General features: G+C 46.9%; 1 long non-coding RNA gene across 1 annotated transcript in view; it reads left to right on the top strand.

The window, feature by feature from the left end:
• LOC309816452 overlaps positions 1–12,451 on the top strand; it is a 31,929-nt gene extending 19,478 nt beyond the window's left edge. The window contains exons 2-3 of the long non-coding RNA XR_014296026.1: positions 11,932–12,087; positions 12,369–12,451. This is a non-coding gene — a long non-coding RNA (uncharacterized lncRNA). The remainder of the gene's footprint in view (positions 1–11,931; positions 12,088–12,368) is intronic.
• The last annotated feature ends 2,403 nt before the right edge of the window (positions 12,452–14,854 follow it).

The following is a 14,854-nucleotide window of genomic DNA, read 5'->3' as shown; positions in this document are numbered from 1 at the left end:
AGAGTGTCTGCTCATAATGCAAAGTAATTTGTGGTGTGTTCCTGGTGAATGCATTTAGTGAAGCAAATATAGTTATGCAGAATTTAAATTAAGGTTGACACTAATGTAAACAAAGCCCAAGAACCACTGTCCAATAATTTGATGAGGACACAGGTTTTAATCAAGCCTCTTCCACTAAAATAGCAACTTAAATCCCCATCGTTTAAACTGGATAAATGCTTAAGCTGTGAATGTTGGGGGGGAAATAAAAATTTACTAGAAAAGAAACAAGACATACAGTATCTCTGGGGAAACTGTGATTATACTTTGACACAAAAGAGGGATAGCCATGCCGATCTAAATATCAGGTTGATTTCAAGGCCAGATTCTGGGAATTTGTAGACATTTGCCTTGTATCTTTTGTGTTGGGAAGTGATGGTTTACGGGTAGTACCGATCTCAGAACAAAGGTGATCCTGGTATGAGAAAATGGAGACTCTAAGCTGATTCAGAGGAAGTATTTATTTATTAAAAGGAGAAATATTGCCCCCCCCCAACTGATTTCTATTTGAAGTGAAAACTTCCAAATTGACTGGGGGTGCTGGGAAGGGGGCAGGCCGGTTAGGGAGCTGGGAGCACCATCCTGAGGGTTGGTGTTTCCAAGAGGTAACACACTGACCATAGACTTGCCGGGGTGTGCTGGTTTATTTCCCTTCCTGAAAATCACTGGGGAAGGGGTGGGGGTCCGCAAAGCGTTCACGTTAGTTAAAATACCTGCAGCCCAAGTTCCAAGGCTTGGATAGCCTGTATATGGGAAATAAAACAGAACAAAATAAAACAGCAACTTATTCTGTTACTGATCTTGGAAGGAAAAATGGGGGAAGGTCTGTCCACATCTCCTAGGGTCTCCTGACATGACGCTTAGCAAAGGAGTCAGAAGGTGAGGGAGCCCTAAATCCTCTGAATTGTGATCTGACTGCTCCAAGTCACGTTAATGACGCATCCTCTGGGGAAAGAACTTTGTACAAAGAGGTGTGTTTTAATACCTATCCTGAAGAAAGGGCCAAAAACTATTTGAAGAATAAATTCTTTAAACGTAAAGGGCTGTGGAGATGCTCCCGGCGATGACATTCACGCTCCCCCACCCTGGGGAGCTGAGGGGAAAGCTGGAGACTGTCACCCTTGGGGGACGGACGACCAAGAGTTTACCTCGATCCCGGGCCCACCTTCACAGTCACAGGCTCGTAAACGAAAAAACTGAACCCACCCGGCTCCATCACGTTCCCAAGGCCTCGTGGGCAGCAAGGGCAGGACCCACATCCTCCTCCCTCTGCCCAGAGGAAAGCCCTGCTCCTCTCTTCACACCCTTCCTGTGTGGTGCTCAGGGGCTCTCGGCGCTGATCTGGGCAGACCCCCCTTTGGGGGGTATTTCCCGAGGGAAGCCGACAGCTCAGACTCCCTTCCAAGGAACCTGTGTGAGAGGGGAGGGGAGAGGTGATGACGCCCACCCCACCGCCCCGGAGTCAGAGAAAAAGACCTGAAAATGCGTCTGTGTGAATCAACTCTGAAAACACTGAGTCTGCACTGCGCTCTGCGTCCACTTAGAACAGACTCTCGGTGTCCTGACGTCAGCGTCCTGACGTCAGGGTCCTCACGTCAGCGTCCTCACGTCAGGGTCCTCACGACAGCGTCCTCACGTCAGCGTCCTCACGTCGGGGTCCTCTCGTCGGGGTCCTCACGTCGGGGCCCGTCACGTCGGGAATGGCGGCTGGGGAGGTGCCACGGGCACCTTCCTTCCTGCTGGGTGAGGTGCAGCACAGGGCTCAGTGGCCAGCAGGACACGGAGGGCTGGGGTAGGAGACAGGGCACGGGCCACTATGGACCATCAGTGGCTTCCAGAATCACGTAAGAAAGGAGAGCATTTTGTCAGGTTCAGGAGGCCTGGGGATTCTCTGGGGCTAGCCTCTTCTCCTTCTCTCTGACCCCTGCTGTGGCCGTGGAGGACAGTCCCCTAGGGCCGTGCTGCACCTGCCATTGACACAGGATTTCTGCCCTTGGGAGGGCAACCCGGCCAGCGTGCACAGGTTGGAGGGTGACCACGTCTCTGCTCATGGCTGTTCCCCAGTCCCAGGGGTCGGGGGATCATGGTGCTGCTCCAGCACAGTCCCCCAGGCCCCCACTCAGCTCTGTGCGGCGTCCTGGTGGGCCGGAGCCCCTGCTGCCCATGGCCATGACCAGCCCGGGGCCATTCCTCCTCCTGCCTCATTTGCCCCGCCCTCACTCTGCTCCCTTCCCGGGATCTACACACACACGCTTCCCACCTGCAGTGGAGAGAGTGGTCCTCACGCCCCTCCCTGGACTCATCTGCACCCTCCAGTCGGTCCGGCTTCACGGGATAACACAGACCACTCACCACTGCCTTCATTTCACCCTTTAATCATAATCCCAGAGTCCTCATCCCTCGGAGGTGGACTGTCAAGCGCTCTCTAAACAGCAGGACTGACCCCAGCAGCTTCCATTGCCACCCTCGCTGCCCCAACGTCAGCCTGGAAATGCCACCTCCTGTCTTTGGGCATCAGTCTCTCTCTCTCTGTCAGAGGATAAAACAAAAATGATTATACAGACAATTGTTTAAAAGACAAGTTTCCTGGAAATGAGTGATGCCGGTGATGTGTTTTGGATCCGTTTCTTGTTCTAGAAACGGGCAGAATAGGGTGGGCGCAGGTAGCTCTCGAGATCCACTGGGCAGCCCCTCACGTCCTTTCGCCTGCTCTGTGAAAGAGATTGGAAGCTGTTTCTCTGCCGCACCTCTCGGTTTGGGACCTCAGCGCAAATCCCAACATCAACAAGGTTGCTATGGTTTTTACGATTATCTTAAGAATTTGTCTCGAATGAGGCTCAAGGACCAGCAGGGACAGGTGCTGGGATCCCTGTCGGCCAGCCGGTCACCCGGCATCGCCGGCACCGTAGTCCGCCCTGCACAGCTGCTTTCCCACAAGGACCTTCTGTCACCCGCTCTGGGCCCAGAGGCCTCCACCGCTTCCTCCCAAACAGAAGAATGTCTGTGTTTTTCCCATCACCTTTGCAGCATCCTCTGGACCGAGCCTGGGCTCTCAACAGCAGGCTGGCCACTGAGAGGGCCGGGTCGTCTTGGGCAGGCTCTTCCCAAGGGTCAGCTCTCCCCCACAGCTGTCCCAGTGGACGCCTGCTTCTGCCTGCCCGCGAGGGCTGTCTTTTGTCAGTGCCAGTGTCTGTGGTTGGGTCTTATCTTAGGGAGGTGTCTGGGAGTGGTGAGACCTTTGACCTGCTTCAAGGGCAATTTTGCACCTTGATGAGTAGAAATGGTTGGCCAATAGGTTGTTTTTTTGTGTGTGTGTGGTGTGGGAATGTCCACTGATAAATAGTTTTAGTGACAGGCTGGGGGGATTCTTCTTTGAAATCCTAAATGAATCTGCTGACATCTGCATGCTTTATTCTGATGTGCTGCTTCTAATAAGCATTTTGGGGGCCAGTTCCAGGACTGAGTGGTTTCTCTCGGACCTTCATTTTCTACGTTTCACCATCTCCTCTCCCTCCCTTCTTCCTCATCTCCTGGGCACAGATGTGGACTCCTGGGTGTCCCCCCCCCCCAATATTTTGTCAGTCCTCATGCCTCAGCCCTGTAGGCTCTGCCATTGCTAAATCATTAATAGCATTGATTACAGAGAAGAGCCCACATTTTTTATTATTCTACAGAACTCTTTATATGGGCAGGCGTGTCAGCAGCTCCTCCACCCCCCGTATATTTCCTTAACCACTCATTACTCAGGATCTGAAGCATTTGGGTATTTTTCAGATAAAAAGGTTAATACTTTATTCCCTTAAAATGCTGTCTGGCACATGGCTCAGCATTTTAGAATATCCCCTAGCTGATGGATCTCCTTGTTATGATCAGTTTTCTAAGAAGTATCTAGAGATGAAAGGGTGGATTCTGATGGCCTGGGGACATTTCTGGGGTTATCTGAGCACCTGTTATTTGCAAAGTCAGAGCCATACCAGCTGAGACATCCATTGGCTTAAACCAGAGGACAGTTTTCCTGTTCTTGTGAAATTTCCAATTCACATTCTTTTGTTACTTAAGATTCCATTGGACAAGGTATTAGCAATACCTCAACTCTCTCTTTCTTCAATTATTTACCAAATCCTGTTAGTTCTTCTTTCTTAAGGTCACATTTATCACAACTTTTCCATTCTCTCTGCCAGCACCCTAGTCTAGGTCCTGTATGACGAGGAAGATCTTTTTTTTTTTTTTTAAATTGGGGTAGAGTTGTTTTATGATGTTGTGTTAGTTTCTACTGTACAGAGAAGTGGAGTTCCCTGTGCTATACAGCAGGTTCTTATTAGTTATCTATTTTATACATATTAGTGTATATATGTGAATCCCAATCTCCCAGTTCATCCCACCCCCCTGCTCCCCGCTTTCCCCCCTTGGTGTCCATACGTTTGTTCTCTACATCTATGTCTCTATCTCTGCCTTGCAGACTGGTTCATCTGCCCCAGATGAGGAAAATCTTGATGAAGAGGAAAACCGGCTTCCAGTACCACCTGGGTGGTTTCTAGAATTTGTGTAACTGTCCACGGGATGATGGGGGGGTTTGCACAAGATTCCTCCCCCACCGGTTATCACTGTATCTTTTTTTGGCCATGTTGTGCGGCATGTGGGATCCCAGTTCCCCTACCAGGGATCAAAACCGTGCCCCCTGCAGTGGAAGCACAGAGTCTTAACCACTGGACCACAAGGAAGTCCCATCATTGTACTTTTTATGAGGCATTTCATACTTATTATTTCAATGTCAGTGACATTCCAAACATTGCTTTCATTTTAGAAAAATCTGTAATTTGTCATGGACGTGAACATAATTTTTATATTTAAGAGATTGATGTTTTATATGTATTGATCTGCTGTATCTAGTCTTTAATTTTTCTGCTGATCAAAATAGATTAGATTTTCTCTAGGAAAGTAAGAACTTGTATTTTCCTGCTAACGTGGTGAAAAGTACCAAGAATTTATAAGGGGTGGATGAGGTGGACTGCCTTTGAGCCCACACAGCAATCAGAGCATCACAAAGAGAGAGGCCACAAGACATTGGACACTGATGTCATGCAAGAGGAAACAAATCTAACATGAGCCACATCGAGCCTCTGGGTCTACCTTCTAGCTGACAGGAAACACAGTGGACAGAGGAACTTCTTACATGGCACCAAGTGGGTGCTGCCAGTGAAACCCAGATGGTGGAAAACGGGACACATTACCTCATTTCTTCAAAAAGTAATCATCAAGAAGAAAAAAAGAAGGAGAACTTACCATTTAAAAGAGACTGAAAGCATAGGTTAGTGAAATGCCAAATGTGGATCTTGTTTAGATCTTGATTTCAATAAAGCAACTCCTCCCCCACCAAATCCTATGAGATAACTGGGGAAATTTAAACACTTCTGGGCTATTCAGGAAATACTGTTAGCTGTTTAGATGTGGCAATGGTACATGGTTATACTTTTTAAAGTCTTTATCCTTTAGAGTGGCATTCAAGGAATTAATGAAGGTAGGAGTGATTTAATAGCCAGACTTAACTTCTGAATGAACCAGCTGGTCAAGAAAGTGGGTGGAGTACGGATGGATCAGGATTGGTTATGGGTCAGTGATTGTAGGAGCAGAGTGATGGGATATACTGTTCTTTCTAATGTGTTTGAAAATTTCCAAAATAGTGAAAAAATTGGGGCTCACTTTCATTAAGTTATTCACCCCAAATCTCTCAGCAGTTTAATGTCAGAGGTGGACTGGGTCTGGGGCGCTATATTCCCATCCACTGTGGCCCCATGCTCTCCTGGATTTTTTTTTTTTTTTTTTTTTTTGCGATACGCGGGCCTCTCACTGTTGTGGCCTCTCCCGTTGCGGAGCACAGGCTCTGGACGCACAGGCCCAGCGGCCATGGCTCACGGGCCCAGCCACTCCGCGGCATGTGGGATCTTCCCAGACCGGGGCACGAACCCGTGTCCCCTGCATTGGCAGGCAGACTCTCAAGCACTGCGCCACCAGGGAAGCCCTCTCCTGGATTTTTATCCACCTCCCTCCTTGTGGTGACTGCTGACCTAGCTGATGTCCTTGGTAGGCGATGCAGCGACCGCCTTGCTTCTCATGCTTCTCCCAACTTCCCGCTGTTCTGTTTGCTAACAGAGCACCCTCAAGGGATGACCCCTGAACACAAGCTCAATGACCACCCCTGTGACTGTGACAGAGGCGGACACCACTCACCAGCTCTCCCTTCCTAAGACTGTCTTTCCCCGACTTCCATGATGATGCAAATACTGAATTTCTTCTGGTTTTGTAACCACGTCCTTAACTAATGGCTCATCCTCCTCCTCTTCATCCAAGCCATCACCTCCCATTCAAGGACCCTCCTCTCAGCATCCAGCTGGCCTCCCTCCTGAGCTCTGTAGTCTCAGCTCTTCAGCTGCCAGCCGGACAGCCCTAAGCAGAGGTTCCGTCATCACCTCCCACCCACTGTTCCCATATTTCCTGAGGCACCGTATTTCCTAACTGCTCTCCTTTCATGAAACCTCATCTCTCATTGATACGCTTTTCCATCCTCACCAACACGTAAACCCAGGGCCTCCTGTCTCACCTTCGGGCTGGCATTCCCAGCATCTTCTGACTTGTGCAAAGTACCACCGAGCCTCCCCACTGCGGTGCTGAGCCCTCCTGCTTCTTACAAGATGAAATTCTACACTAATTCTCCACCAGCTCCATCTGACCTCAGATGACTATTTCAGCCTCATTTCCCCCCATGCAAACTCCACACTAACCTGCTTACAGGCAGCATCCTCCCCCTGAGTTCTGAATCTTCCCAGTTCTTCCTCCAGGGGGTAAGGCGGGTCCTTCCTGATGGAAGCCAGGATCCAGCTGCTGGAAGCCACAGATGGGGACTGCATTGTCTGGCATCGTCAATGTGCCCCAGTGAAGGGCACGTGGTGGGAAACTGCCTCTGGGCTGGGCATTCCTCCAGGTGTGAGGGTTCACCTCTCCTGCCCATTTTTAATTAATTTATTTATTTATGGAAGTATAGTTGATCTACAATATTGTGTTAATTTCTGCTATACAGCAAAGTGATTCAGTTATACATACATATACACATTCTTTTTAAACTATTATTTTCCGGGCTTCCCTGGTGGTGCAGTGGTTGAGAGTCCGCCTGCCGATGCAGGGCACACGGGTTCGTGCCCCGGTCCGGGAAGATCCCACATGCCGCGGAGCAACTAGGCCCGTGAGCCATGGCCATTGAGCCTGTGTGTCTGGAGCCTGTGCTCCACGACGGGAGAGGCCACAACAGTGAGAGGCCTGCGTACCGCAAAAACAAACAAACAAACAAACAAAACCTATTCTTTTCCATTATGGTTTATCACAGGATACTGTATATAGTCCTCTGTGCTATACAGCAGGACCTTGTTGTTTATCCTGCCCATTGTAGAATGGAGATAAACCCAACTCAGATGCCCACCCTGGCTGGGTAAACCTGGGGGCACTGTGCTGGGCGATTGGAGCTTGTAATAACTACTGTGTTAACTGCATGTATAGGTTTTTTCTCTCTTGCATGAGAATATGAGCATTTTAAGGTTGAGGCTGTCTTCTTTCCTCACGGCTCGCAGTCCTCAGCATATAGCTGTGAACAGAAAGTGTCCACTAAGGATTGTTGAGTAAAGTAATCACCTGTGACCTCCTCCCCCCAACCAGCCTTAAGCCCAGCCCAGTCCTGTCAGTCATGGGCTGTGTGCCCATCGGCAGATTTCTGAGAATTGCCCACTTTCATATGCTCTCCCATTTTTCCCCAGTAAGTGTACTTGTATTTCTTGGTTTTGAAAATACTGCTGACTGCGGCATACCTTTGGTTTACATAGACTGGAACTTTCTAGGTGGTGTCCCTCGCTGGCCTAAGTAACTTGGGGTGGGTATGGGGTTCACAGGGTGGGTGGGGTGGGTGGTGCAGGAAGATGTGTGGGTCACCACACACAATCAACCCCCATTTCCCCAACACAGCTCACTTAAGCTGCCTTTTCCCTTTGCAAATATGCTCTGAAAGGTAATTGCTAAACTTGCTTGGTATGCGTTTTACACATTAAAATTCAAAGCAAAATTTCACTACTCAAAAGATTTTTTTCGCTTATAAAACATATTTGTACATTTGCCTTGTGTCACCCTCTGTTCTATGAGCAGGGAGCACAAGGGTAAACGTGATATATACATTTTTAAAAAATTTTATTAAAGTATAGTTGAGTTACAATGTTGTGTTAGTTTCAGGTGTACAGCAAAGTGATTCAGTTAGATATATACGTGTGTGTATATACTCTTTTTCAGATTCTTTTCCCATATAGGTTATTACAAGATATTGCATATAGTTCCCTGTGCTGTACAGTAGGTCCTTGTTGGTTATCTAAGTTATAGTTAGTAGTGTGTGTCTGTTAATCCCAAACTCCTAATGTATCCCTCCTCCTGGTAAACATGATGTTATTCCCTGGGAATAACTCAGTCAAGAGACAGACACGCCCATGGGATGTGAATTCAGCCCCACATGTCACCACATTGTGTTGGGCCAGGTGTAATAGATGGATAAGAACAATGTCTTTGGAAGCAGAGTGGACTAATTTCCTAGGGCTGCTGAGACAATGTACTATATACCAGATGGCTTAAAGGAGCATCTGTTTATCATGTCACAGTCTGGAGGCTGGAAGTCTGAGATCAAGGCTCCTTCCGAGGCTGTGGGTGAGAATCTGCTCCGTGCCTCCCTCCTGGCTTCCCATGGTTTGCCCACAGTCTCTGGCTTGTAGACCCATCACTCCAGTCTTCGTGGGGGTTCTCTCCTTGTGTCTCCATCCCTTTCCACTGTGCCTCCTCTGTGCATGTCTGTCTCTGTGTCCTAATTCCCCCTTTCCAGAAGGACACCAATCTTATGGATCAGGGCTCACCCTAATGACCTCATTTTAACTTATCTTTGTAAAGACCCAATTTCCAAGTAAAGTCACATTCTGCAGTTCTGGTGCTTAGGATTTTAGCATATCTTTTTCCGGGGAACACATTTCAACCCATAACATGGAGGAAAGAAAAAGAAACCTAACTAATTTCAAGTTCTGTACCACGCTGTGTGACCTTGAGCATTTCCTTAACATCTCTGAATCTATTTCATATAGTGTACAATCAGGATATCAACATCTCCCTTGTAAGTGTGCTGGGATGACTCACTTAGTCTCACTTAGCTAAAAAGATGGTGCCCTTAGCATCTTGTCTGGCACACAGTTGAGGTTCAGTAAAAATTAATACTCTTGCTATAAAAGCTACATAATGTATATGCATATTCACACATTATGTCAGTTCAATTATCTGTCTTAATTTATCTTTATTCAAATTCATAGCTAAGGTGGCAGTATGATTTATTTGAAACAAATTAAATGTGTACATTTTACTTATCTGTATATCTATGTATCTATATATTTTACTCATCTGTATATCTATGTAACTATATATTGTGGTTTAAGTGGAAAAGCCTCAATTGCAGCTTGAGTCAGCTTGACTTCAAAGGCCGGGCCCTGGACCCACCTGGACCCATCTGCTGCCTTAGGAGGACTGGAGGCCGAGCCTGGCCCTGGCAGCCCAGGGACTGCATGCGGGTCATTTAGCAGTGTCACACACCCCCTGGATGCATGGGGTGGGGTGGGGTAAGGATGCAGGGGGTGGGCAGGGCACGTGTGCAGAGTCCTCTTTGTTTCCAAACTGTCAGGACCAATAATAACTTGCTGCTATTTTACTGATTTTGACTTACCGATGTGGCATCGCTAATGGTTTGACCAAATAGTTTTAACACAACTTCCAAGAGACCTTTCACAATCTGTTGTAATTATAAATGATTTTCTTAAAGCCTTGAAATCCTAGTTGTCTGTGAAGGGAGATTTCAAAGGACCGAGAAAAGTACAGTGAAAGAATCAGAGACGGGTGTTTAAATTGTTGGGGAAGTTCGAGGTGGTTTTGAAGGATGTATAGGAGTTTTCTAGGCAAAAGAGAGGAGAGGAAGGCTACTCTAGGCAGAGGAGAATCCGTACACCATCTCTTAGTCCTGAATTTCCTGCTTGTGCCAATGGCACCACCTTCTCTTACTGAATCCAGGTGAGACGTGAGATGCCTTATCCATCTGGCTTCCTGCTGTGTGCACAGTCAGGAACAGTGCCTAGACAGAGCAGTCACTCAATAAAAACGTGTGATGTTGAACCAGTGGCGTTCCCCGTGCCAGCAGTGGAAGAACCACTGCTTACCCGCTCAGTTCTCACCCTGTCAGTGTGCTGCCACACCCTTCTCTTCCATTTCTGCTCCCGTTCCCACAGCAAGAGTCTCATTTCTGAAACAAGGGCAGCCCTGCAGGTAATCTCCCCACCTCGTGTACGTACTCACTCCATATATCCCCCCACTGCTGTAAACCAGGTTCTCCGGAAGGGTGGTTAGAATGTTTCTTCCTCTGTTCAAAAACCATCACTGACTCCCCAGTACCTGATGTGCTCAGTACAAGTGCTTCTTGGCTTTTAAGACTTATCCCAACATGACCACTTCACTTTTTCAATTTTGTAACTTACATCTTATCTCTGTAAGTTCCGTGCTCCAGCAAAACGGAAGTATTTTCTGCTCACAGAACGCGCTGTCTATTTCCTCATCTTTAAATCTTTCCTTCATGTGGTTCCCAGGACATGGAAGCACTCTCCATTCCAAGTACACCTGATGAAATCTACTCCCTACTGAGGCCCAGCCTTGGGCACCACCACCCTCATGAGTCTTCTCTGATCAATCCTTCTTAACACTTTGTGTCTCTCTCATGATACTTAACATATTCATCTTGGAACATAACTCTCTGTACCTGTGATTTTAGCTGAGATCCTTCAGTAGAGTGGACATGCTAGGTATTTGTGGGATTGAACTAAGCACCAGTTAGGTATTTGTGGGATTGAACTAAGCACCAGTTATATACAATGCCCTCTGCTAGATGCAGGGGATACTGCAAGGATGACCTTCTGAAGATGATACAAGAGAAAGTATTGGGACTTATTTTGTAAATCCAGAAGTAGTATGCACATTTGAGGTACTATAAAGATGATGATGAAGATGAAGATGGTGGTGATGCTAATGTTGGCGGTGGTGATGATGATGGTGGTGATGATGGGGGTGATGATGGTGTACGCACAGGACATTTGCATTTCCCCCTCCAGATCTACTCTCTAACTTTATCATCCTGTTCTGTCCCATGAGAGGCCGACCCTATAGACTGTTCAGCCAGCCTCCTTGTCCTTTGGTTTTCTGTTGGTTTCACCCAGTAGAAATATCAATGAAAAATCAAAGTGAGAGGAGAGAGAGCTTGGATGTCTGTTCCCCCAGCTCTCTCTTTTTGCTGGGCCTCCATTGACGGTAGCTGCATTCTGAAAGTCTCAATCCCTCCCAGCTGATCTGTCCTCTGTAGTTAGATGTCCTACCAGATTCCAATAACTGGTCCCCACGTTGTCCCTTCAGGACTAGGATGGTAATACTACCCCCACCACGTGGTTGTCAGTCCTAGAGTGTGTCACTAATAAGTTCCCTCATCTTTGCTGTAACTGCCTTTTCAAAACTCTCCACACTTTCCTTTTTTCAGTGCGACATCTGCATTTCTTACCAAGACCCTGACGGACACAATAGTGATGGTGGTTGTGGTGACAGTGCTTGTGGTCATTTTTCTCTCAGCTGGTAGTCAGGGGATCCATATGTGTAACCATGCAGAGAAGCCAGAGAATCATGGTAGAGGCTAGCAAGATGCTCACAGTGTTAGTTACCTACAGCTGTGTGACAAGTCACCCCCAAACTTAGTAGCTTTAAACAATAACGAAAAGGTACTATTTCTTATTGTTTTTGCAGGTCAGTAATTCAGCAAGGGAGAGTGGATGGCTCATTCGCAGACAGGTCTAACAGTTGATCCCAGCTGGTGGCTGGGGAACTGTTCTGCTGGAACGTGCACATGGGGCCTCTCCATGTGACCTGGGCTTCCTCCCAACATGGCGACTAGAGTCCAAGGTGAGCCCCAGAGACACAGAAAGTGAACCAAGCCAAAGTTGTGTTGCCTTTATCACCTGGTCTTGGAAATCACTCACGGTCACTTGTCACTAGCATGTCCACCATGTTAGTTATAAAGGTCCACCCAGGTTCTAGGGGAGGGAAAGAGGCCTCACCTCTCAGTGGAGGAGTGTGGACATCTATGATTGATTGTCGACTGTGTGAAGTGGACTAAAGTGATGTAAGTTACTGGACTCACTCATAAATCTCCCTGCACCGCTCCCTCCCTCCTCCTTCCCCAGCAGGGCACCTGTGTGTGATACATGGTGGAGATGACAATGACACCAACGTCAGGGAGCCTGGATCCCTGAGTCACCACCTGGAGGAGAACCATCCAATCCATAATGACTTTGTAAGCATGAGAATTACACTTTTAGTGCGTTAATCCTCTCAGAGTTGGCAGTTGCTGTAAGGGTTTTATCCATATCCCCAAACTTGGAGCCAATGTCCCTCTCTTCTCCTATTAACAGTACATGTATCAGGACCACAAATGTATGATGAAAGCAAAGGACTAGGGTTCATTTATTTTTCCTCCTTATAACCTATGTGCCTCCCTGCCCCAAGGAGCAGCAATACAATGACTGAGAGAAGGAGAAGGAGGACCTCGTGGGACTGCCTGGGTCACTGACAAGCAGGACCACTGATGCAGCCAGAAATGTCTCGGCCAAGCCAAACAGTGGAAAAGGGAAAATGTTAACACGAAGGCTGTAAATATTCAGTCCTTCTTTGAAGAATTTAGAGGAAAATGGAGATTGTTGTGTTGGAAATGATTGGCAGGCGTGTATCTGCAGAGGCCTCCCCACACCACCCAAGACATTGTCTGAAGGAGACAGCATGCCTGATGTCTGTCCCAATAAAAAGCCTGGGAAAAGCATCTGTCAAGTGATATTTAGAACTGACATTTTCATAAGGATTCGGTCTATGGAGGGTTTTTGCAGGGCTCGGAAAATCACATTTCTCATCCTTCCTCCCCCCATCTTCTGCAATTAACCAAGCTCACAGTGTTAAACGTACATTCAAAACGACTTGCGTTAGGGACTACATTTTTATTAATTAATTAATTAATTTATTTATTTATTTTATTTTAGCTGCATTGGGTCCTTGTTGCTGTGTGCGGGCTTTCTCTAGTTGCGGCGAGTGGGGGCTACTCTTCGTTGTGGTGCATGGGCTTCTCATTGCAGTGGCTTCGTTATGGAGCATGGGCTTCAGTAGTTGTGGCACATGGGCTCAGTAGTTGTAGCTCGTGGGCTCTAGAGCACAGGCTCAGTAGTTGTGGCGCACGGGCTTAATGGCTCCAAGGCATGTGGGATTTTCTCGGACCAGGGCTCAAACCCATGTCCCCTGCATTGGCAGGCAGATTCTTAACAACTGCACCACCAGGGAAGTCCCGGGACTACATTTTTAAAAGCTTTTTCTTTGGCCTGGCCCACCCTGCCCCTAAAAGCTTTTTATTAATAATTTTGACAGTAATAATCATTCCAGTTGTAATAATAATAATAATCATGAAAATAATTTCAAGAATTGTTTCTTTCTTAAACCATTTAAGTTGCACACATCATGATTCTTCACTCCTAAATATTTCAGTATTTCAGTGTATTTTCTATGAAATGGGAATTTTTTTGCATAACCATAGCACAGTTGTCGACCTCAGTAAATTTAACATTGACAATATTTTTTTCTAATCTGCCAATAGTGTTCTGATTTTATCAGTAATTTGACTCAAGATTGTAGGGTTTGCCTTTTTTTCCCCTTAGCACATGATGTCATGTGTCTGTGATCTCCTTTTTCTGAAATATTTCTTCAACCTTTTTTTATACTTTATGATATTGACAGCTTTGAATAACACAGTTCCTTATTTTCATTTTCCCTTGTTTCCTCATAATTAGATTCAGGTTGTGCTCAGCTGCTGGGTACCCACAGGTGATGCCATATTCTGCCCAGGGCATCCCTTCAGGCACACAGTGATCCATCTCCCCTTGTTGGTATTGATTTTAATCACAAAGGGTAATGACTTCCATGAAACTCTTCAAAAGGAAGAGGCCTCTGAAGGTATAATTTCCTGGAATCTATTTTCTAAGTATAAGTCTGTGGACCTTCTAAGAATGAAACATGGGGTGTGAATGTTTTCTTGGTGGAAGGAAGCCAGGCAGATACATCCTAGCGCAGCAACTGTGCTTTTGTGCAGCTGGATTAGGGGGCGAGGCTGGGTCTCCATGCCCGCAGGGAGAGAACGGGGCCAGGACACGTGCACAGGCAATGTCCACTGAAGCTGGGGTCTCAGATGTCGAGGGAGGCCTTCCATCTGGCACTAAGCTTTGGGAAATGGAAGCCCAGACCCTACGTTTATTCTCCATCAATTTGGAAATTCCTGAAGGAGGATGCTGGCCGGTAGCCATCCACGTAGATGGACGTCCCTGCTCTCTCACCAGGCGCACTGTCCTTCTGATATTTCCACATTCTGCTCAGGGGAGAAATAGGAGGGATGCTCACCTCACTTCCAGAGCCACTGATTAGAGAGGGGTGACTAACATAGTCTCAAGTCAGAAAAGGTCTGGATAAACTGGCCTTCACAAGGTTAAATATAAAGCGTACATTATATAATCACAAAATGACCTACTCTTTTCCTTGGTTCTAAGAGGCTGGCCTCTACCTTCTATTGTTTGTGAACTTTAGATGCCTCCTAAAATCTGTGACAAAGGCAACAAATTATTTAACAGGTAAAGTAGTT

Source organism: Mesoplodon mirus, assembly GCF_964341445.2.
Source record: "Mesoplodon mirus genome assembly, chromosome: 15".
Taxonomy (NCBI): Eukaryota; Metazoa; Chordata; class Mammalia; order Artiodactyla; family Ziphiidae; genus Mesoplodon; species Mesoplodon mirus.
This window is presented reverse-complemented; position numbering and strand designations above follow the sequence as displayed.